We start from the raw sequence: 25,455 nt of genomic DNA, 5'->3' as shown, positions 1-25,455 counted from the left end.
GTGATTAGAAAGCCTTATATGTTAAGGAACTGGAGGAAATGAAGAAATAAGATGAAGTGTTTGAGCAACTTGAAGCCTTATTTGCTAGAAGAGTACCTAAAGGTCCAGTAGGAAGTAAGTATGAAGGAAAATCACCTTTTAAATGTTTTCCATGTAATAAGATAGGTGATTTTGCATCTATATGTTTTGAAAGGAATTCAAGATTTGAGGAAAGAACTAGAAGATATTTTAGGCCTAACCATGATTATTAGAACAAGCATAAGTACATAAGGGACAAAGATAAAGCATGCTACAATGCGGATGAGGAAGGTGTGACTGATTCTGATGATGAACCGACACAAGTTTCAACTAGTTGATCCGACAATGGAAAGGAATGGGTATTCTTGGATATCAAAGAAGATGATCTGGTACCTAAAGAAAAGGCCCTTGCTACTAAATTTTAAGACAAGAATAAAGGAGTGGTGACAAGAATAAGGTTGGCAGCTGATGAGGTATCTTTAATTTCTCAAGTTGATCTGGCATCAGTAATTGGAGCATGTAAAGATGAATGTTGGATGAAAGCTATGGAAGAGGAATTAGATCTGATAGAAAAGAATAATACATGGACTTTAGTTCCCCGACCTAAAAATAAGAATGTTATTGGGACTTGATGCTCTGCAAAAAGGATTTTTGTTAGGATGACAAATACAAGAAATAAGCAAGAAAACAATTGTTAGTGTTAGAAATCATAATTTAAACAATAGCCTAATCAAGAATATCAAGAGAGACACTACACACAAAACATAGAGCTTAATGAAACTAAGAAATGCAATAAGACATCTCCAAATGCCCTCCACCATGTTTGTAGCTTCTCCTCCCTTGTTCCTCTCCTCTCCTCTCAAAGTTCCCAAATGAGTGTAGCTCTCAGTAGCTTTTTGCACTATTTTTTGGATGTCTTATGGAGGTTCAAGATTGCGAATAAAAGCTCATGAAAATGCAAACATCAACAAGCTAAAAATGAGATTATTATCTAATCTACTGTTGATTTTAGTCCAAAAGAGTAAACGTAAATGCTTATGCTAAATGCTCTCTAAAATTCACTATAGGTTAAATGCATACAAGTTTACAAGATCTAGATTATGAAGAAATGAGCTCTATTTATAGGTAAAATGGAGCAATGGATGGTTGAGATTGAGTAATCTCAACAAGGGTCAGGATTGAAGGGCTTATGATCCATCTAAGGGATTTCAACCCAATCCCAGGATGACAAATGTCAACAAGAGATGGGTTGAGAGGATAGGGAATAAGCATTAAATGCTTGATATGACTTTAGGGTTAACTTGGGAGGTAGGGTTAATGTTGAGTAGAAAGAATAAAGACATTATCCAATAAATAATGCCTTTGTCCAATGTATAAACTCTTGTGCAAGAGTTAGTGAGGATAACTATGGTCAAAGCAATAAATGCTTGAAGAGATCCATGAGTCAAATGGAGGTTGAGTTAGAGGGAAAGTCTCTAACCATGGGAGAAAGTGGATTTAACCATAAATGGTTATGTAAGAGCCATTAATGGTCATGTAAGAGACATTAGTGGTTTGGAAGACTTTAGGGGTTAGCTTGTTGAACACATAAAGCATTAAATAATTTTCAAAGACTTTGGAGTCTTTGAGAAGTGACTCCAAGTTGCTTAGGAATGTGAGAATATTTAGGAAATGGGATTAGGCTAATTAGGAATGGTTTAGAAGAGTCTAGAAGGGGATTTAGGATTGCAAGTGGGTTTGGTGGTTTAGGGAAAATAGGATTTAAATTAAAATAAAAATAATTTATTTCAACTTATGGTTGCAACTTGCATTTGTAGGAGAATGCAAGTGGGGGGGATTTAATGATTTAAATAATTGTTTTATTTATTTATTTAAAAGAGGAAAGGGGATTTAATTAAATAAATAAGACTTATTCATCTAATTGATTGTGAATTTGGTGTAATGAATTAATTAAAATCAACTGAATAATTTATTTAATTAATAGGAGAATGTTTGAGGATGAATTAATAAATGTTAATTTAATTAACTGTTGGCTAGTGGGTTTATTAATCAAATAAATAGTAAATATTCATTGAATTAAAATGGATAGATTTATGTGACTACATTTGCCCCTCTTTGAGATGGTGCGGTTTATCGCGTTGTTTCAAAGAAAGAAAAATAGGTGTGAAGAAATATGCCCCATAAATGTTAATTTAATGGGTGGTATGCTCCCTCGAGAGATGGGCCATTTTTTTTTGAAAAATTGGGCAATCTATCGAAAAAGAACGAGAATTGGTGGGGAGGTAGAAGGGAAGAATTTAGCAAGAATTTAGAATTTAGAATTTTTGATGTTTTATGATGTTTTTGGATTTTGTGAGACAGTTTTTGAATGTTTTTGAATTTTGTGAGATAGTTTTCGAATGTTTAACTCAATGAATCACACGTAATGCAGAATCCACTTCCATCAATAGGTTAAGGGCATTGCCCCCAGTTTAGACATGACTATGAAAAAGTGGGATGTAAGACACATGAAGTACTATCCTTGATTGCAGATCAATAACAAGCCATGGTTTGGCTGATGGATGAGTGGATGCAATGAATGTGATCACAACAAGTCTGAAAGATAATGGAGCCATAGCCTTTACGAGTGGTGCCTATTTTCTAGGTTTTCACCATTGCACTTACCCAAGGTGCCACCAGAGTGATTGTTCATCGTTTGGATGCATGATTTTTCTTTATTATTTTAATTTTTTTGTATTTTCTTCAGGACATTTATCTAAATGTCTTTGGTGTTTTTCCAATATGTATTAGATCCTGATGCTCTGTACAACTTATGTATGAAACCGTTTGAGGTGCATGTTGTTGATCGGATCTGCTAGCGGTTCTCCTTCTGAAGTAGCCAACTGATATGCCCCAAACCCAAATACAACAATGATAACATATGGACTCAACTAGTTTGATTCAAACTTTCCCTGATGTTCTTTGTTTGGTTGGTTATAAAGATTCTCTTGAAAAATAAGATCACCTACCTCAAATGTATGAGCTTTAACTCGGTGATTATAGCTTCTACTCATGTGCTGCTGATAGGCTTTGAGGTGGTTGTATGTAGCTTGTCGCCTTTCATCAAGCAGCTCTAAATCTTGGAGATGGGATATTCTGTATGCTTCATCATCTATGAGATTATGCACGGAAACCCATAGAGATGGTATCTCAACCTCAATAGGTAAGATAGCTTCTGCGCCATAGACCAGTGAGTAGGGAGTTGCACCTATAGGGGTTCGAATGGTAGTTTGATATGCCCATAGTGCTGGATTTAATTGAACGTGCTAATCACGACTGACATCATTCACTGTCTGCTTAAGGATTCTTAATATGTTCTTGTTCGATGTTTCGACCTGACTATTTCCTTGTGGGTAATAGGGAGTGGAAAAGCGATGTTGGATGTGAAACTTCTCACAAAGCTCATAGACATCTTGATTTTTAAAAGGAAGTCTGTTATCTATGATGATGGACATGGGTACACCATACTGATAGATGATGTAATTAAGGATGAATGAGGTGATCTGCTTGCGGGTGACTTGGGTAAGTGGAACAACTTCGATCCACTTTGTGAAGTATTCGGTGGCGGTAATAATGAATTTATGGCCGTTGGATGAAGATGGATTAATTTTACCCACAAGGTCAAGTCCCCATTGACAAAAGGGCCATGGTGTTTTAATTGTTTGCAATTTTTGTGTTGGTGCATGTATTAGGTCTCCATGAACTTGACATTTCTTGCATTTTATGACAAACTAGTAGGAGCCTTTTTCCATGGACGGCCAATAGTATCCAGCATGCATGATCTTCTTTGCTAGGGAAGGACCACTTGAGTGAGTCTCACAAATTCCTTCATTTACCTCTTCCAAGGCCTTTGTTGTCTCATTTTGTTCCAAACATCAAAGGAGAGTACCATCAAGACTACATCGATATAGGGTTTCAACAATGATGGTGTATCAAGCAGTTTGGCGAATGAAGGTTTTGTGTTGGTTATTCGATTGGTTAGGAGGAAGTGTATGATAGCAGAGGTACGTGTAGAACTCATCATACCATGGGGATTCAGAACCAGTAAGGTGACATATCATCTCAGATTCAGGGATATCATAAGAGGAAATCCAAAGTTGTTCTACCAAGAACTCGTAGCATGTTGAATTTTGTGGAAGATCTAGGAGAGATGGAATGGTAGCCATGGCATCAACAACTCAATTCTGATCTTTGGGTATCTGCTCAAAGGTGATAGTCATAAATGATGCTTTTAAACTATCCACCATTTTCTTGTACAACATGAGTTTATCATCCCTGGTTTGATATTCATCTGTGACTTGTCCGATGACCAGTTGGGAGTTGCCATATATTTGTAACTCTTTTAATTTCCATTGTATGGCTAGTGTGAGTCCTGTGATCAAGGCTTCATATTTTGGTATGTTGTTTGTACATGGAAAAGTTAGCCTATAGGACTTCGGGATGCTGTCACCTTGAGGTGTGATAAACAGAATGCCTGCCCCCGAGCCATGTCTAGTATAGGAACCATCAAAGTAGAGTTTCCATTGTTGTGCTGTTGTGATCATGAATATCTCTTCATCTAGAAAATTGGGAATAAGAGGATGATCGCCTATGAGGGGTGCATCATCCAACTGATTTGAAATAACTTGGCCCTTAATAGCCTTATGGTCCACATACTCGATGTCAAATTCACTCAGAATCATCACCCATTTGGCCAAGCAGCCTATCAATGTTGCTTTGTTGAGTAAGTACTTTAGTGGATCGATCTTTGCAATGAGTTGTAATTTATGTGTTAATAGGTAATGCCTCAGTTTAGTGGCTAACAAGATTACTACTAGGAAAGCTTTCTCAATAGGTGTGTAATTGAGTTCATAGCTGACTAGTGTGCGAGAGATATAGTATACAACACACTCTTTCCCTTCTGCATTATATTGTGCGAGTAGTATGCCCAATGCTGTATTAGTTGCTGAAATATAGAGCAATAGAGGCCTACTTGGATCTGGTGGGATCAACAATGGTGTATTCATGATATAGTCCTTAAGCATCTAGAATGCTTGCTGGCATCTGGCATCCCATTGAAAGTGGATGTTTTTATGTAACAGGTGTGTAAAGGGATGACACTTATCTGCTAGTTGTGTAATGAATCTTCGGATGGATTGTAGCCACCCTTGTAATGTTCTTAGCTGGCTGATGTTCTTTGGAGGTGGCATGTCCATGATTGCTTTAACCTTTGCTGGGTCAACCTCAATGCCTTTTCTTGAGACAATGTATCCTAGAAGCTTCCCTGAGGTTACTCCAAAGATACATTTCTTTGGGTTGAGTCGAACATGATATTGTTCTAATCTATCAATGATTTAATCTAATATTGCAAGATGACCTTCTCTTGTTAAGGATTTTGCCAGTAAGTCATCGACATAATCCTCCATTATGGTATACATCATATCATGAAAGATGGTTGTCATTGCTCTTTGATAGGTCACCCCTGTATTCTTTAGACCAAAAGGCATTACATTCCAATAGTATGTTCCCCATGGACATGTGAAGGCCGTCTTATGTTGATCCTCTAGTGCAATCTTTATCTAGTTGTACCCTGAAAAGCCATCCATAAGAGAAAGCATGGCATGTCCTATTGTTAGGTCCACGATCATGTCATTGTTTGGTAGGGGGAATTCATCCTTAGGACATGCCTTGTTTAGATCTTTGAAGTCAGTACAGATACAGATGCCCCCATTTGGTTTGGTGATAGGTACAATATTGGATATCCAATCTACATAATCAATTGGTCTAATAAAACCAACATCTAGAAGTTTCTTAAGTTCTGCTTTGACTAGTACCGCAATCTGAGGGTGCATCTTGCGAAGCTTTTGTTTGACAAGATTAGCTCCGTTTGCTATGGTGAGGTGATGCATGACTAAATCAGGATCAAGCCTAGGCATGTCCATATATGACCATGCAAAGTTGATCTGATGCTTCTAGAAGAACTCTACAAACTTAGGTTGTTCCTTTAGAGTTAAAAGTGATTCCAGATGTATGTGATGAAGATTTTCAAGAGTCCCCACGTTGAATTCTTTTGTTTCCTCAATAAGGATCGTTGATTATTCCTGATTTGTACTTGAGGGGAGGATGTCAAACCTTCCATCCTCAGGCGCCTTAGAGAGGTTTTGACCATTGGATATGCTCTTTCTTTTTACTTTTTGGGGATCAAACAGTGCCACAGTGTGGTTTTCACTAGAAGATCCATGTTTTATTGTTATATTTTTGTAGTTGAAAGGTTTGGCATCCACCTCGAAGTATGCTACGCTATTAAATTCAATGGCGAATCCAACTTTGTGATCCCCACTTGGTATTTTATCCCGTAATTCCAAAAAGTCAATGATCGCCTCATCATTTTGGAATTGGTCAAGGCATGGGGGATTATATTAGTTCCATTCGATGAGTTCAAGATGAATAATGGGCATTACCTCATCGATCAAGTTAAGTTCTTAAGATGTGTTAGTGAGGGTCAATACATTGTGGTGAAGGTCGTTGATGGTACTCTCCCTGACAGAATTAGGCATAGGATGTGATGTAGGGTCTGTGGAAGGTGTTGCCAATTCAGGAACCTGAGAGGTTTTAATCTATGCCTCTCTGTAAACAGGGATTTCTTTGTGAGGTGGAGGTAGTGATGCGTCTTCCTCATTTGAAGTATAGAGATGTACAGAATCAAGTTCCCACTCATGTAAGTCGGTCTCTGAATCGCTTTCCAGTATCCGATTACCATACCAAACTAGGATATCCTTTGAGTTAAGCACTGCAGGTGTGATCGGTTGATGCATCTTTGGAGATGGAATGGTTGGTGGTGTGGGGAGGTTTATTGGGATCAGTGAATCCGATACTGGGAGTATCGGTGTTGTTGAATCTGCTGGTTTTGATGGAATTGTCAGTGTTGTTGATACTACTGGGGGTTTTGATATTGCTAATGGTGTTGTTGATGCAGTTGCTACTGTTGATGGGGTTGTTGGTTTGATTGGTGGGATGATTGGTGTTGTGGATGGTATTTTTGGGATTTTCAGCCTCATTGGGGCAGTTGGTGTAGTTCTCGGTGTTGTTGATATAATCAAGGGTGGCCTCTTTAGAGTATTAGGATGATATAGGGGTTTGTTGGGTTTCCCTTTGAATTTGAGCTTTGGAAGAGTCTCCTTTTGAAAGCCTAATCCATTGTTATCTTTAGGCTTTAATTCAAGCTGCAATGACTCATGTCATCCTTACTTGAAAGGTCCACAAGAACTCTGACCATCATAGCCCATTCTTTGCATAATGAGAAGGCCTTTTCCATATTGATCTGTAAGAAGCTTAGCTTGTGGGATTTTCGTGGTAATAGGGTCTTTATAGATCCATTCTTCTAAGTCCTCATCTCTGGTCTCCTCTTCCTGACTCTTTCCAAGGATAAAAGGCACCAAAGGGCATGTTGGCTTGACCAGTGGTGTTTGAAGCAACCTTTGAGGCTTACCATGAGTTCTAGGGGAAGTAGGTAGTTGCCCAACACAAAAGAGTTGGCTTAGATTGTATTCCCCAAGACCTTCCTCTACCATTTTCATTTTTATCTTCTCTTGCTTTGGCATAGTGGTGCTTGAGCTGGAAAGAGAGTCTAGACTTATATATGATGTGGATGGGATAGCTTCTCTATTGTTGGGAACAGTGATCTCTGGTTGATGGTTGATATTGTTACAATATGAAAATGGATTTGCATCACCCAGGATTGTAATTTATATACTGTTATGAGGAAACTTGATACACTGGTGATAGGTGGATGGAACGACTTGCATGGTGTGTATCCAAGGTCTTCCTAAAAACAAATTATACGATAGAGGAAGGTCCAAAACTTGACATATGATGTGCTTCACCACTGGGCCTACTCAGATTGGTAACATAACTGCTCCTTTTGAAGAATGCTCCACATCATCATAGGATTTTATGGTTATCTTTTTTTGGGGATCCACTGATTCAACTGCATATCCCAATTCTATGACCAATTGTAATGTACAGATATTTATGCCTACTCCATTGTTGATCAAGACTCATTTGATCCTGTGTTGGTTGATAAATCCTTCAATATGGAGTGAGGCGTTATGAGGTTGTTGGAAGGATTTATTGTCACTTTCAGAGAAAGTGAGACATGGTGATTTCCTCATATTACCAATCATAGCTTGAAATTGATCTGTATTTAGATTGGTAGGGATTGATGCCTCTTGGAGAGCTTGATACAAGATTGTTTTATGAGATGAGGATAGGCACAAAATCTCTAAGATGGATATGAGTGTGGGTGTCTTATCTAACTATTCCACAAGGTTATACTTCTTTGGGATGGATGTTGTGCCTTGTGGAGCTTCTTTAATGGTGATCTTGCTACGATGTGTAACAACATTGTAGGTATGGTTTGGATCTTTGATGGTAATAATGGTTGCAATTTGTTCATTGGCATCATATAGGTGATTCATAGTGTAATTATAGGCGGCTCGTGTATAATCAGCTGTATTTGTGTTTCATCCTAAAGTGGAAGGACCCCTTTGATCTTGTGATGGAAGCAGATTCTTAAACTTGAGATGATCATTATTTTAGGTCTTTGGTTCATGTCCTTCAATTTCAATATCTCCTCGGTCAATAAGATCCTGAACAAGATCTTTCAGTCTATGATAGTTACTTGTTTTATGCCCTTTCCCTTGATGGAATTTGCAATGTTCATTATCTCTCCACCATGGAGGTTTGACCTAAGGTTCCTAATTAGATGTCTTTGGTAAGGTCACCAGATTTGAAGAGACCAATTGACGTAACAATGTTTCAATAGGTTCCCCTAAGGGAGTGTATGTATGTTTTGGTTTATAATTTTGTTGTCGTTGTCTTGGTTCCTCTTGCAGTACATTGCATCCTTGATTTTGTGGAGGAGCAACTGTGTTGTTCTTTGGAGGGGGATTTTACCCCCTAAATCGGACCATAGGTTGTGCACTCTTGATAGTCCTTGCATCTACAACTCCGTCATTGACGATGTTTTCGTTTTTATTCTAGAAGTTGGGTTTATCACTGTTAAAGTGCAGGCGAGGGCCATCTTTTGGTTCATTGTATATCTTGATAAGCCCCTTTTTGATGAGGGCCCATTTGCATTTTAATCCTTGGGTGATCATGTCATTAAAGGACTCTATGCCTTTCATGTCTAGATGGAATTCTATTTCTTCATTCAAGTTGGAAATAAATATTTCCACTAGCTCTTGTTTAGGTAGATGAAGAGAGTGTTTGATAGACATTTGTCACCATTGTTGTAGGAAAGCTGAAAATAGCTCCCCTAGTTTTTGCTTGGTGTTACACAGATCTGCCATGGTGACATCGTGTTCTATGTTGTGTGAATAATGTGCAATGAACTTTTGGACTAGTTCTTTGAATGTCCTAATGCTGCCTATTAGTCGGGAAAACCATTGTGTGGTTGTCCCTCCCAAACTTTGAGGAAAGAGGCGCATTAGATATGTGTCTTCATATGCCACTTCTAGGCAAGCTGAGTGAAATTCCTTAACATGATCTCGAGGGTCTCCTTTTCCCCAATACTTTTCAAAATTAGGTGTTTCAAACCTTTGTGGAAAAGGTGGCAAATGAATATTCCTATCAAAGGGATAGGGACAAATATCATTAAGTGAAAACTGGGTCGTTTTCACACCACTGTGGAGTTGTTGGGCTAAATTCTCGACTTTTTGCCTCAACATGTCAGTGTCATTAGGAGGAGGAGGAGATGGGGGATTCCCTTGATGAAGGTCATATCTGAAGTGATCTCGACCTCTTCCACCCTCATTATGACTATGGTGTTCTGATGCTTGCCTTAATTGTGCAGTATCAAAATCAGAGGGTAGTTTGGTTCCTCCTTGAGCAAGTCTAAAAAAATGAGCATCAACATTGTTTTTGATAATTTCATCTAAAAGTCGATTGAAGAGAGGGTTGTGTTGTGCCCTTTCTATTGCTTCAGGAGTGGGAGTACTAGGATTTTCCTCATTTGCATTCCTCTAAGGGCTTCTTGGAATTCATTGAGATTTTCCTCCTCTTCCTCTTCAATCTCGAGTTGTCTAGCCCTTGATTTGGTTTGACCCATTTTGTTTGAAAGTCGTTGTTTGAAGTTTGGTGAAAATGATGATGAGTTGGTCCTAGAATAAGAGATAAATGTTGGGTGAAGGTTTTAGCATATGGATCTCTAACACTAATGGTTGATGTTACCAAAGTCCTTCTATGAATTTCTTGTTGTGTTTGTTGACAGTGTTTTGAGATGATAAGGTATAGCAAAGTCCGAGGTGTGTTACAAACCAAGCTACCTAGTAATGAGAGGATGCACTCATATACTAGTTTTAACCTGCATAGCACTGCCTCTTAGGATGAGTTTATCCTAGATGTAGAGACACCTTAAAGAGTGATGTGTTGTTTTGATTCAAGCAATATCTAAAAAGAACTTAGGACAAGACCTCTTTATGTTTCAAGATTTTTGAAATGGATTGATGATGTATGAGTGTGAGAATGGACAGAATGTTTAAACTTCAATAAAAACTCTGTGTTACATATGGGACAAATTCTTCCTCTTCACTTTCAGGGGTTGGTGGTTCTTCCTGAGCTATGTTATATGTGATGCAAATGTCTAGAAAGAAGGTAGGATTGATTTTGCCTCCCTTGTTTTTATGATAACTCAAAGCTCTATATTGAGTAAAAGCTCTGTGGTTCAAAGACTCTTGATGAAACTTGTTATATTTTCCTTGAAGATACAGATGCATGTGACACAAGAAGGCTCTATGTGAGACAAAAATTTTCTTATTGAGATAGAAAAATTTCCTTTTGATGAAAGCCTTTGAGCTTAATGGTATTTTCTTCAAATTGATATATTGATGAAGATTCATCTGTCTCAAAATGTGGAGGATGGTCATATAGTTTTGATACCTTGCTTTTTTTGCACTTTGTTTATATTTTTTCCTAATGTTGGTTTTGAAAATTTTGTGTTTGGATGAATACTTGTTTTTGAATTGGTTTTGATTTTCTTTGACAAGAAAACAAAGCAAGCACACAAACACAATAATGTTGCCTCAAAAGGCACAAATAGGTGTGGGTCTAAATCAACCCAATCTTTGAACTTTTTGGCCCTTTATAAAATAAAAATTTGAGTATGTTTTTCCAAAAATCCTGAAGTTAGCTCAGTTTATCACTAGTCTTGACACAAAATGAAGACACTTTAAACACACTTTATCCCTAAGGTCAAATGGCTAGTTGCGATAATTTCATCTAACATCTTGATATTTCTTCAACTTTGGTACTACATACCTTATGAATTATGCCATGGTAGGTAAGGATGTGATATACTAAGTCTTGCGCGAGCATAACAAATAGATGATCCCTATGATGGGGGAGTCACCACTTTCATCAAGCTACAAGTAGCCTTTCAAAAATTTATGTTTCTACACAATGAAATACGTATGGTGAATATCTTGGGAGAAAAACCATCTATGCTCTTGCACTGAATTTATCACAAATATCCTCAATCAATAGAACGGGTGGGTTTCTATATAAAAAGGTGTTTAGTAATTTTTGATGTTTTTGGACATAAGTTCATTCTACAGTGACTCACTTAAGAGCCTTGTAACTTGTGGTGGGGCCCATTTTTCCTTTCAACAAGTTACACTGTAGGAACAACTATACCCAAGGCTACAACTTTCGCTCACACTTGATTTCTATAGCGGCTCAAAGGATTTACCGCACGAGGTCATTCCCAAGAGTGATGTGTCTCTTGGCAGACCTCTCTTAAAAAGATAAAATTTTGAGTGTTACTAACACTTTTCTCTTACACCTACGACCACAAAAACCAAGGGAGAGGATAGTATGTGTTAGAAGTAGGACCACTCGACAAACTTTGCACAAGCGTGCCAATCACTGAAAACACTTGTTCTTTTTAACTGATTTTCATTGCAATGTGATCTAACTATTTGGAGATGTTGCTCCAACAATCATGGTGTTCTTTTTAACTTCAAAGGAAAAATGTTTTGTAGTCTAAGAATTTTTAAATCTTGGTCAACTGAATTGAGAACACATTTTTGGTTGAAGTAAAATCGCTTTGAACTTGAAGGAAAAATGGCTTGTTCTTTTTAAGCTTTGCCCAAAATGAAGTGTGGATTGTGATTTCTTTAAGTTGATGCAAGAAATGAAATTTGTCTTTGTTGATTTTAAGCACCAAATGAAGTTCATTCCTAACTTGTAAAAAGAAATTTGTTGGGTTTAGAGTTTGTGGTTCTTTTTAACTTGACAAGTGAGATTCTTTTTAAACCCAAACAAAATGTGTGATTCTTTTTAAGAGCCCAAATTGAAATGTGAAGTTGATTTTAAACAAATAAAAAGTGAATTCAGTTTTAAGCCAACTTTGAAAAAGTTAGTAAAAAAAGTAAATCTACTTCCTAATCTAATTTAAAAACCTGCACAAGGAGATAAATAGTTAGCAAAATGATTATGGTGGGCTTCTACAAGCCTAAATTTTGATTTTTCGGTTACAAAAAGCCTTTTTTTACAACTCTCTGTTACAATAGCCCTTTTCTGTGTAAACAAAAGCGCTAAAAGAAAAAATGTGCTAAAAGAACAAAAGTGCTAAAAGAACAACAAAAGCGCTAAAAGAACAACAAAAGCGCTATAGAACAAACAAAAGCGCTAAAAGAACAAAAAAACTTAAAAATTGTTACATAGAATGAAATCTCTGTCAGATAGAGAGCGCAAACGTGCTAAAAGAGTGACAATAGCGCTAAAACTATGACAAAGGCACTAATTAGAAGACAATGGCGCTATTCGCCAACAAAAGCGATAAAATGCCAACTTTCGAAGGTGCTAAAGCGTGATCAATGGCGCTAAAGCGTGATCAATGGCGCTAAAGCGCGACCTATGTGTTAATTAAAACAAAAAAAGTTAGTAGTTTATCAAAAATGTATCAGAAGGTTGCGTGTTTGATTTGCGTCGGGTTCACCAAATGATGCTCTACAAAAAGGATTGTTGTTAGGATGACAAACACAAACAATAAGCAAGAAACCAATTGCTAGTGTTAGAAATCACATTTTAAACAATAGCCTAATCAAGCATATCAAGAGAGACACTACACACAAAACAAAAAACTTAATGAAACTAAGAAATGCAACAAGACAACTCAAAATGCCCTCCACCATGTTTGTAGCTTCTCCTCCCTTGTTCCTCTCCTCTCCAAGTTCCCAAATGAGTGTAGCTCTCAATAGCTTTTTGCACTATTTTTTGGATGTCTTATGGAGGTTCAAGATTTTGAATAAAAGCTCATGAAAATGCAAACATGAACAAGCTAAAAATGAGATTATTATGTAATCTAGTGTTGATTTTAGTCCAAAAGAGTATATGTAAATGCTTATGCGAAATGCTCTCTAAAATTCACTATAGGTTAAATGCATACAAGTTTAGAAGATTTGGATTATGAAGAAATGAGCTCTATTTATAGGTAAAATGGAGCAATGGATGGTTGAGATTGAGTAGTCTCAACAAGGGTCAGGATTGAAGGGCTTATGATCCATGTGAGGGCTTTCAACCCAATCCCAAGATGACAAATGTCAACAAGAGATGGGTTGAGAGGAGAGGGAATAAGAATTAGATGCTTGTGTGTGGGGGAAAAAGCGACACTAAGCAAACATGCCCTAATCTCACTTTCAATCACACATTTGTGGAATACGAAAGAGCCTAGAGGTATCACACAATTGGCTACTTCTTTTTGTGGAAGAGAGAGCCACGGGATACCTATTAGGATTTCTATTCCTTTGTTGTAATTGATAGATAGAATGATGCAAGTTCAATCCCAAACCCCAAAGTGCAAGTATGAACTAATAACAAGATTGCAGAATTGAACTTAAACTATGGAAAGCTATAAACACAAGAATAAGACAAGAATGAAAATGTGTACCCGGAGTCAAAATCTGAGTGAAAATGTTCGGGATGGGGGCATGGGCGCCACTGTCCTGATTTTGCCCCTGAAACTGCTCCAGAAACTGCTGTTTTGCAACCTAGAAAGCTGTCAAAAATGCTAAACACTGTTGTCTGTCAGGAGGACCAGGGCGCCCAGCACCCCTGTCCCAGGGACCAGGGCACCCAGCGCCCCTATCCTGGTCTTTTGCTCTGAAACTTGGTGTGAAGTTCTATCTCAGTCTGCTTCTTCCGGATCTGCAACTTGCGGTGTCGTCCGAATCCCGAAACCTGCACTTATATCTGAAAAGGTATGGTGGGCGGCTATATAGGGATTTGCCTTAGTCAAACCCCCACTTTGGTGATTTACACCTCCACGAATAGCCAAGTTGTATTGTAAAAGTAATGTGTGTGCAGACCTTGTGTGTGTGCAAGATCCTAAAATGCAAGTAAGCAAACTAGAGCAACCTAGAAAGTAAACCCTAATTGCTTGTAAATGATAATGTAAGTGCTCCAAATCAAGATGTAAAGTGATCTAAAGCATGAATACAAATGATATGATGAAGCTTATGTAAAGACATGAAAACAACATGAAATCATACCCAACCCCAAGGGAGGGGTACAAGCCAATCTTCAGTCGGTGATCCCTTATTGTTCTTCAATGCCTTCAAAGCCCTAAATGGATGAATGAAATTGATAAATTCTTGATGGATGGATGTTGAATGTTGTTGAAGTCTTCAAAGATCTTCTCTTTTGCTGCATAGAAGGCCCTTTGAAAATAAAATTCTCCGATCCTTTCAAATGAAGAAAGAGAGCTCTTATGTATGAAACCCTAGGTCTTAATTTCAACTTTTGGCCAACCTAGAGATTGAATCTCCTGCCAATATCTTGGGGTTAAGCTTTATTTTATGATTGGATCGTGCTCCTAAAATTTCGGGAAAAATGTCTGGGACCATGTGCACTCCGGGCGCCATGGTCCCAGCAACTTTTCACCAAATTTTCAGGGCCGTCAGATATGATGAGTTTAGAGAGAATCCCGAAGTTACAGGTGATTTCAAGATGTTTTGACCCCCGAAATCAAGCCCCCAAGTTCGAAATAGGACCTAATTAGGGTTTTGATTAAATGATGTATTGGAGGAATAAAATGAAAGGGGCACACTTTAATGAAAAGGGCCCAACTTTATGATATGGGAGATGATAAAATAGAACCTTAGACCTAATTAATTTAATTAATTAAGTGCTAAAGGGGAAATGCAATGCAAAATGCAAAATGCGCCAAGGCAGGTGCTAAACTAGGTGTGAAATTGTACCACCCTAGCAAGTGCGTACAATTTACGACGCTACATTTAGCCCCCACTTTAGCGGTCATATGAACACTACGTGCATATGCAAGCTAAAGTATAGAAAAGTAAACATTATTTGAAAAAGGATATATCCATAAGTCTGTCGGACGAAGCCCCCAGAGGTATCTGCAGTACACAGTTAGGAACCGCACCCTACAAAACACACGTTAGATCACAAAATCACCTAATGCTTACTAATGAAGGTGATGAAAATTCGAGGGTATCTATATGCCCCCCCCTGTTTCGGCTTGCTAATTTTAGTGAGTTGAAACAGGGTATCATGTTTACCACTTCGAATTGTTAAAGAATATTGATGACAAATGCTTACAAGAAGATTTGATATGAGATCAAAAACTAATGGAGAGTCATTTGGTAAGAAAGAGGACTAAATCTCAATTCCAACACAACAAAGTGTGAGGATTTGAGAGTTCTTTAACACAAGATGAAGGATGTAAATGGAAACAAAATGCAAAGAGAAGAAAAGAAAGGAAAAAAGCATGAATACACACATTGGTGATCCATGAGAAGAATAGTGAGAGAGAAAACATGGACTTCTCGCCCCTAGATCTTGTCTAGGTGATCCATGGGAAAAAGGACATGGAAAACTAGCCCCTAGAGTCTGTCTAGGTGATCCATGTAAGGGAGGAGAGTGAGAAAGTCTAGCCTTATGCCGCTAGTTCCACTCAACCTCGTGCATGTGTGTGTAAGTGAGGTTAGAAGCATCTCATAGGAGTCTATGCCCGAGTATGCTATAACCTGTATATGTATAGTACAAAAGCGTGACATCTCGCTCTAAGAGTCTGTGCTCTGGTTCCGAGAATAATCACCTTGTATAAAAGAAAAAAAATGGAGACATCTCACTCTAAGAGTCTGTGCTCTGGTTCCGAGAATGACCCATTGCTCAAAAAGTGTAATGTTTATGTCATAAGCAAAGTAGAACAAGGATACCTACCTTCATCACAAAAGAAGATACCCCGAAAATGCAACAATGTCATAGATCCAAGCAAGAGAGTTTTGCACTCTTTAAGCCAGGATAAGATAGTTGAAAAGGGATATCTTGTAGTATGTGTAAAGGAGATCCTTAGAGGAGAAGAGATCTTTGTACAAAAGACACGTATACCCGAGAGGAATTGTCTTAGACAAATATAACATCTTCTAGAATAAGACAAAGAAGAGAATAAGAATGAAATACTTCCTTCTTTTGGGAGGTGAAAGTGATTCTTAATGAAGTATTATGCTCTTTTTAACCCAATTGGGAGAGTGAATTCATTATTGATGTATTTTACCAAGTGCAAAAGAGGTTGTAGTCAAGGACTTACACCTCTTGTAAGAGAGAATCCTTGAACAAACAACAACAAATGCATACAAGGAATAACATCAAGTAATAAAGTTCACACCATCCACGAAAATAGGAAAAAGTGGATCCTTAGATAAAAATAAGGAAAGATCATTGCCTCCCAAGGATAAGGACGATGAGAAGGACTTACACAATCTTCTAGGGAGAGATTTAGACATAAGCAAAATGTACTACATACTCACATGAGTTCACGCAAGCAAGACATTAGTGTATGTAAAATGCTCCTCACAAGAAGTGGCTAGGATAAGAAAGAGAATACACATCTTCTCCCATATCTAGGAAAAGAGAATTCTAAAGCAAAGATGATCAATATTTCCACACTATTACCCCATAGGAACAAGAGATAACATAGAAAAATTAGGCTATTATGTTGCTTCAAAAATATGATTGCACTTGAAATTGTACCATCATGAATGACAATGAGCCCCCAGTAAATGAGCTACCAATGTCACATAATGATGAGCAACATAATAGCCATTAATGTTATTTAAAGACATGATAGATTGGATGAGGTTTTTGAATATGACATGCTGAATGCTCAACCATAAGTGAGATAAAAAACATGTATAAAATGATAAAAATTGAAGAAGGGAAGTTACGAGAAATCTTAGAAGAGAGATGAGTGTAATTTATTAGAGCCTTATCCCTGGAGGAAAGGACTTTATGATGAATACGAGATAAAGACTCATAAGTGGATTTAGAAATTTGAGGGGAGTCATAAAGAGATTTGTTCATCACCAAGATTTCTTTATGAGGTGAATGAGAGTTGATAGAAGTAGAAGATGATTTAGTTGAAGTGAGATCATCATCACTACTAAATATAGCATTCACATTGAGAGATGGTCTTTTAGATGCTTTGGTGGGCTTAGAAAGATTATATCCAAGTCCAAATGAATATTCATGCATGTTATGTTCTAAAGGAACTTTAATTCCTTGTTCATTTGCACCACAACCATTTCCACTATAGCCACTCTTAGCCAAAATGTGAAAACCACGACCATAACGATTAGCTATTTCAGAAAGAAAAGGTGGTTTTTCATAAGACAAAGAATCAAATTCTTCAGAATTAGAGGTGTGAGGAGAAGGATTTTGAGAAGCAGCCACAAAATTATTGCTCATAGGTTCAGGTAAGACAGATTGATCTCTAGTTTCTTCCTTCTTTTTAACTTTAACCTCTCTAGGAGGAACCCTATACTCACCTACAAAGGTGGGATTAAAATCAAGAGATCCCCAATCGTCTTCTGCGAGAACCTTCTCAGGATCAAAAGCCTTTTCATGTGTAGATTCAAGTTGAGAAGAATCTTCTTCAGGAACTTCAGACTCATCCAAAGAATTTTGATTATCAGAGGGTGATGATTCATCCATAGGTATCTTGTTTAACGAGTCATCACTAGAAGAGGAAGGCTTAGAAGAACTCCCTTTGGAAGTAGATGTTTGCAAACAAGCTTGAAAATTAGTATCACCTATCAAGGCATATGTCTTATTATTATAAATAAATTTAACTTGTTTATGCAATGTAGAGGGGACAACTTGCATACTGTGAATCCAAGGTCTCCCTAATAACAAGTTGTATGTTAGATTTCCCGACATAACATGGATAGGAGTAGGCAAAGTAACAAGTCCCACTGTGATGGGTAAGGTGATAATACCTAATGAAGACTTAGCCACATTATCAAAGCCTCGAATGGGACGAGAGTCAGGCTCAATAAGGGATGTATCCACATTCATCTTATGCAATAGATTAATGCTACACACATTAAGGCTAGAACCATTATCTACCAGTGTTCGTCTTATAGTAGTGTCATTTATGATAACCACAATCATCAAGGGATCATATTGATGTTGAATTTCACTAGTAGGCAACTCATCTTGAGTAAACACAATTTGAGCTTTAGGATTCATCCCAGAGTTAACCAAAGACACTATATTACTAGATGGTGGAGGAACATTCAAATCTTTCAAGGCATCTTGTAACATTCCATGATGAGCAGAAGAAGTTTGGATCAAATCCCAAAGGGATATCTTAGCAAGAATAGTTTTAAGTTGTTCTATGAGATCATATTCCATACCAAGAACTTCTGAAATACGAGGAGCTTGAGGAAGAATAGGTTGGGAAGGAGGAAGTGAAGTTGGGACAACTGGAGGAGGATTAGGTTGCCTATTGTTTCTTGTGTTATAGGTATGGGCAACCGCATGATAACTCTCTCTAGTCAGTTGCTTAGCATACTCATAAGGGCTCTTAGTAGAATAACCTCCTTGCATAGTAATAATAGGTTTGTTAGGAGTGCAAAAAGAATAATTAGCATAACCACCTTGAACCACTAAGATAGGCTTATTTAAAGGTTGAGAATTTTGAGAAGGACAAGCACCTTGGACAGTGAAGAGAGGTTTGTTAGGTGTTTCATTCACATGTATCAAATTTATTGAGGATGGTTTAGAGGAATGAACAAAAGTGTTGGAAGAATTGTTGATAGTCTTCTCTTTCACTAAAATCTTATCATGGATTAAATCAATTTTAGGAGAGAGACAAGGGGTAGGCATTGATGTTCCAGTAGGAAGAGTAATACTAGGAAAGGTCATATCATCCTCTATCATCAAAGGATCTACATGGGGAATAAACTCTCTAGGAGAAGGATCAACATTACTCTCTAAAGTCTCACTTTTGATAGGGAGATCTTTGAAAGAGATGTTAACCATCTTGTTTTGAACTAGGGTATCCTTATGAGTAGAACCAAGTTGAGGAGAGGGAGATGCTTTATTTTTAGAGGGAGAATAATTGAGATTCAAGGAAGGTGAGAAACTATCAAGGGAGTTTTCAATCTTGATTTTATCCCCTTTGGCTAGGGTTCTCTCATGGGGGAGAGAATAATCTACACCTTCTTCTAATGGTTCATCCCAAATAGTGAGGTTGTTGAAAGGAATGTTTGAAGTATTGTTAATTTCGGGAGAGGAGATAACATTGTTTATTAATTCCTCATCCTTAGGAGGGAGAGCATCAATAGAAAACTCATCCTCTTTCCTCAAAATATGTTCAATATGATCTTTAGGGGAGAGAGAATTAAGGAAATTTCTTATTATTTCATCTTCTTTCTCTAAGGGATGCTTATGGGTAAGACAAACTTTAGGAGAAGGGTAAGCATTTATCACTAATTCATCATCTCTAGTGGGAATTTTGTTGGAAAAGGAAATGCCATCACTAGGAAATGTAGGGATAATTTCATCTTCTTGCACAAAAGGATCCTCATGAAGGGAGTGTCTTTTAGGAGGAACATGAACATATTTCTCCAAAGATTCATGCTTAGGAAGGAGATCTTTGAAAGAAGTGTTCATAACCTCTTGTTGCACTAACATGCCCCCATTGGAAGGACCAACTTTAGGAGAAAATAAGTCAATATCCATCAATGCCTTTTCACTTAGAGAGGCATCATGTAGGGAAGGTGAAGTAACATTAAGACAGGTGTTTATGATATCATTCTCTTCCTCTAGGATAGCTAAATAGGAAGGGCACATTTTAGGAGAATTGTCAAGATCACTCTTAAAGTCTTCATCCTTAGAGCATGGGAGAGTCTCAAAGGGATTGGTAGAAACTCTTTTAGGCACTAAAATGTTGTTATAGATGGGGGGAAGTTCTTTAGGAGAAGGAAAAATTGAAACAAGGGAAGCTAACCCATTATCACATCTATGAAATGAATGTATCATGATAACAATTTTCCTCTTTCAAATGATAACACATGCAAAATAGAAGGAAATGTTTAATTTTAACCAATGCAAGCACTTAGAATGTAGATTTAGAAAATGAAATTTATGATTCAAATGAGTTCCTAAATTAGATTTGAAATTATTGATCCCAATTAAGCTATCCACAAGTTCACCAAAATGTGTGGGGGAAAAAGTGACACTAAGCAAACATGCCCTAATCTCACTTTCAATCACACATTTGTGGAATACGAAAGAGCCTAGAGGTATCACACAATTGGCTACTTCTTTTTGTGGAAGAGAGAGCCACAGGCTACCTATTAGGATTTCTATTCCTTTGTTGTAATTCAAAGTTGAACTCAAGTTCACCAAAATGTGTGGGGGAAAAAGTGACACTAAGCAAACATGCCCTAATCTCACTTTCAATCACACATTTGTGGAATACGAAAGAGCCTAGAGGTATCACACAATTGGCTACTTCTTTTTGAAATTATTGATCTCATGTTCACCAAAATGTAAAGCGGAAAAATCGAACCCTAGTCGTTCTCCCCTCCCCAACTCCAAGGAGAGAGAAGGGAGATTCACTAGGGTTGATGGTTTTCACTTAGGAGGGACTTTACATTCAAAAGAGGGGTTGAAACCCACAAGATCCAATCCCACGCAATGCAAGATTGGATTCTATATGAGTTTCAAGGGTTAAGACAACAAGGCTACCCTCTTTTGTAAAGAATGTAGATAGAATGATTAAGCTAGGAATACATAGAAAGTGAGAAAGATTCGCTTATAAACTGAGATAGGGATATAGGATGAAGCTGCGGACCTGGAATTAGCAGTAAAATGTCGAGACGACGCTGTCAAGATTTTCACTTAGATTTTGACTCCGGGTATGCATTTTCATTCTTGTCTTATTCTTGTGTTTATAGCTTTCCATAGTTTAAGTTCAATTCTGCAATCTTGTTATTAGTTCATACTTGCACTTTGGGGTTTGGGTAAGAGTTCCTAAATCAGATTTGAAATTATTGATCTCAAGTTCACCAAAATGTGTGGGGGAAAAAGCGACACTAAGCAAACATGCCCTAATCTCACTTTCAATCACACATTTGTGGAATACGAAAGAGCCTAGAGGTATCACACAATTGGCTACTTCTTTTTGTGGAAGAGAGAGCCACGAACTACCTATTAGGATTTCTATTCCTTTGTTGTAATTGATAGATAGAATGATGCAAGTTCAATCCCAAACCCCAAAGTGCAAGTATGAACTAATAACAAGATTGCAGAATTGAACTTAAACTATGGAAAGCTATAAACACAAGAATAAGACAAGAATGAAAATGCGTACTCGGAGTCAAAATCTAAGTGAAAATGTTTGGGACGGGGGCGTGGGCGCCACTGTCCTGATTCAGCCCCTGAAACTACTCCAGAAACTGCTGTTTTGCAACCTGGAAAGCTGTCAAAAATGCTGAAAACTGTTGTCTGTCAGGAGGACCAGGGCGCCCAGCGCCCCTGTCCCAGGGACCAGGGTGCCCAGTGCCCCTGTCCTGGCAGGACCAGGGCGCCCCACGCCCCTGTCCTGGTCTTTTGCTCTGAAACTTGGTGTGAAGTTCTGTCTCGGTCTGCTTCTTCCGGATCTACAACTTGCGGCGTCGTCCGAATCCCGAAACCTGCACTTATATCTGAAAAGGTATGGTGGGTGGCTATATAGGGATTTGCCTTAGTCAAACCCCCACTTTGGTGATTTCCACCTCCATGAATAGCCAAGTTGTATTGTAAAAGTAATGTGTGTGCAGACCTTGTGTGTGTGCAAGATCCTAAAATGCAAGTAAGCAAACTAGAGCAACCTAGAAAGTAAACCCTAATTGCTTGTAAATGATAATGTAAGTGCTCCAAATCAAGATGTAAAGTGATCTAAAGTATGAATACAAATGATATGATGAAGCTTATGTAAAGACATGAAAACAACATGAAATCATACCCAACCCCAAGGGAGGGGTACAAGCCAATCTTCAGTCGGTGATCCCTTGTTGTTCTTCAATGCCTTCAAAGCCCTAAATGGATGAATGAAATTGATAAATGCTTGATGGATGGATGTTGAATGTTGTTGAAGTCTTCAAAGATCTGCTCTTTCGCTGCATAGAAGGCCCTTTGAAAACAAAATTCTCTGATCCTTTCAAATGAAGAAAGAGAGCTCTTATGTATGAAACCCTAGGTCTTAATTTCAACTTTTGGCCGACCTAGAGATTGAATCTCTCGCCAATATCTTGGGGTTAAGCTTTATTTTATGATTGGATCGTGCTCCTAAAATTTTGGGAAAAATGTCCGGGACCATGTGCACTCCGGGCGCCATGGTCCCGACAACTTTTCACCAAATTTTCAGGGCCATCAGATATGATGATTTTAGAGAGAATCCCAAAGTTACAGGTGATTTCGAGATGTTTTGACCCCCGAAATCAAGCCCCCAAGTTTGAAATAGGACCTAATTAGGGTTTTGATTAAATGATGTATTGGAGGAATAAAATGAAAGGGGCACACTTTAATGAAAAGGGCTCAACTTTATGATATGGGAGATGATAAAATAGAACCTTAGACCTAATTAATTTAATTAATTAAGTGTTAAAGGGGAAATGCAATGCAAAATGCAAAATGCGCCAAGGTGGGTGCTAAACTAGGTGTGAAATTGTACCACCCTAGCAAGTGCGTACAATTTACGACGCTACAGCTTGATATGAGTTGAGGGTTAGCTTGAGAGGTAAGGTTAATGTTGAGTTGAAAGAATAAAGCCATTATCCAGTAAATAATGCCTTTATCCAATGTATAAACTCTTGTGCAAGAGTTAGTGAGGATAACCATGGTCAAAGTAATAAATGCTTGAAGAGACCCATGAGTCAAATGGAGGTTGAGTTAGAGGGAAAGTATCTAACCATGGGAGCAAGTGGATTTAACCATAAATGGTTATGTAAGAGCCATTAATGGTCATGTAAGAGCCATTAGTGGTTTGGAAGACTTTAGGGGTTAGCTTATTGAACACATAAAGCATTAAATGATTTTCAAAGACTTTGGAGTCTTTGAGAAGTGACTCCAAGTTGCTTAGGAATGTGACAATATTTAGGAAATGGGATTAGGTTAATTAGGAATGGTTTAGAAGAGTCTAGAAGGAGATTTAGGATTGCAAGTGGGTTTGGTGGGTGAGGGAAAATAGGTTTTAAATTAAAATAAAAGTAATTTATTTCAACTTGTGGTTGTAACTTGCATTTGTAGGAGAATGCAAGTGGGGGGGATTTAATGATTTAAACAAATGTTTTATTTATTTATTTAAAAGAGGAAAGGGGATTTAATTTAAATAAATATGATTTATTCATTTAATTGATTGTGAATTTGGTGTAATGAATTAATTAAAATAAATTGAATAATTTATTTAATTAATAGGAGAATGCTTGAGGATGAATTAATTAAATGTTAATTTAATTAACTGTTGGCTAGTGGGTTTATTAATCAAATAAATAGTAAATATTCATTTAATTAAAATGGACAGATTTATGTGACTACATGACTAAATGGGTTTTTAAGAATAAATTGAATGAAGATGGACAAGTTGTGAGGAATAAGGCTAAATTGGTTTGTAAAGGATATTATTAGAAGGAAGGAATTGATTATGATGATATTTTTTCTTTGGTAGCTAGGATTGAAGTTGTGAGATTATTTCTTGCTTATGTTGTGCATAAGAACTATGAGGTTTATTAGATGGATATTAAGTGTGCATTTCTGAATGGAGATCTTGAAGAGGAGGTTTACATTGAGTAGCCTAATAGATTTTCACTTTCAGATGACAAAAACATGGTTTGTAGGTTAAGGAAAGATTTATATGGATTGATTGTTGAAGCCTTTGTTGATGATATGATTTTTGGAGGTGAGGGTAAGTTAAGTATGGAATTCTCTGATAATATGAATAATGAATTTGAGATGTCTATAAAATGAAATTGGGACGATGTCGCACGGGTGGGAATTGCAGAGGGCTGAGCTAGGGCAAAGATGCCCTAGCTTGTGATCGGGGGTATTTGCAGGGTGTCGGGGGTGCGCAGGGTGGCGTGTGCAATGTGGGGGGGTCTGAGCAGTGCGGGGAGCAATAGAGGGAGAAGGGGAGATGCGCGGTGGGCTGCGGGAGGGTGCAAGCTGCACAACTTGGACACCATTCCAAGTAGGCCAAAGGTTCTAGTGGGGTTGGGGGCTGAGGTTGCACCTCTATCCGGGTGTGTTGGGGAGGGTTGGAGTTTTGGGGGCTTCTAAATCTTTTGGGCCCCTTTGGGGTGTAGGGTTTCAATCGTCTCAAGTTTTATGTTGAGTATTGGCAGGGAGGCCTCGAAGGCTCCACCAGTCATGGATTTTCGTGTTGTGGTGGGCTCAAAATCCCCATCACAGAGCATGAAGACGTTTAACAATAACCTTTTCTCCTCAGACTCAGGGTTTGGTAGTGCTAGTAGCTCTTGCATTTTGAAGATTAATGGTTGCTTGGAGAAATGTAGTGAGAGGCCAAAGCTGGTTATTCCTCCTCAGATGATAGCGAAATATGTTGAATACTTTTCAAAACACTCTCTATATTGCAAGTTTTTGGGAATGAGGGTTTCTTTGCATTTTTTTGAAAACTGGGCGTAGAGGACTTGGGCTCTAGAGGGGGAAATGGAGATTATGCTACTGGCAAACAACTACTTCATGGTTACTTTCAACTGCATGGAGGATCGCAATAGGTTCTTCGAAGGTGGTCCATATTTTTTCAACCAGGTGGGGTTGTTCATCAAACCTTGGCAAGCGGGGTTTAACCCCTCGGAGGAGCTCCCGAATAGGGTTCTTGTGTGGGTTCGTTTACCACATTTTCCTGTGGAATGTTGCCAGGAAGATGTGCTTTGGATGCTTGTCGCTCTACCTGGGAAGCTAGTGGGATCTTCTACGCAAACCCTAGGGAGAAAGCTAATGAACTTTGCGCGTATCTATGCTGAAATTGATCTTAGTAAACCTCTACCAGATGCTATAGATATGTGTGCAGGCTCTTATCCTTAGGTACAATAGTTAGATTATGAGACTTTA

The sequence above is a fragment of the Cryptomeria japonica genome, chromosome 3 (genome assembly GCF_030272615.1).
Source record: "Cryptomeria japonica chromosome 3, Sugi_1.0, whole genome shotgun sequence".
Taxonomy (NCBI): Eukaryota; Viridiplantae; Streptophyta; class Pinopsida; order Cupressales; family Cupressaceae; genus Cryptomeria; species Cryptomeria japonica.
This window is presented reverse-complemented; position numbering follows the sequence as displayed.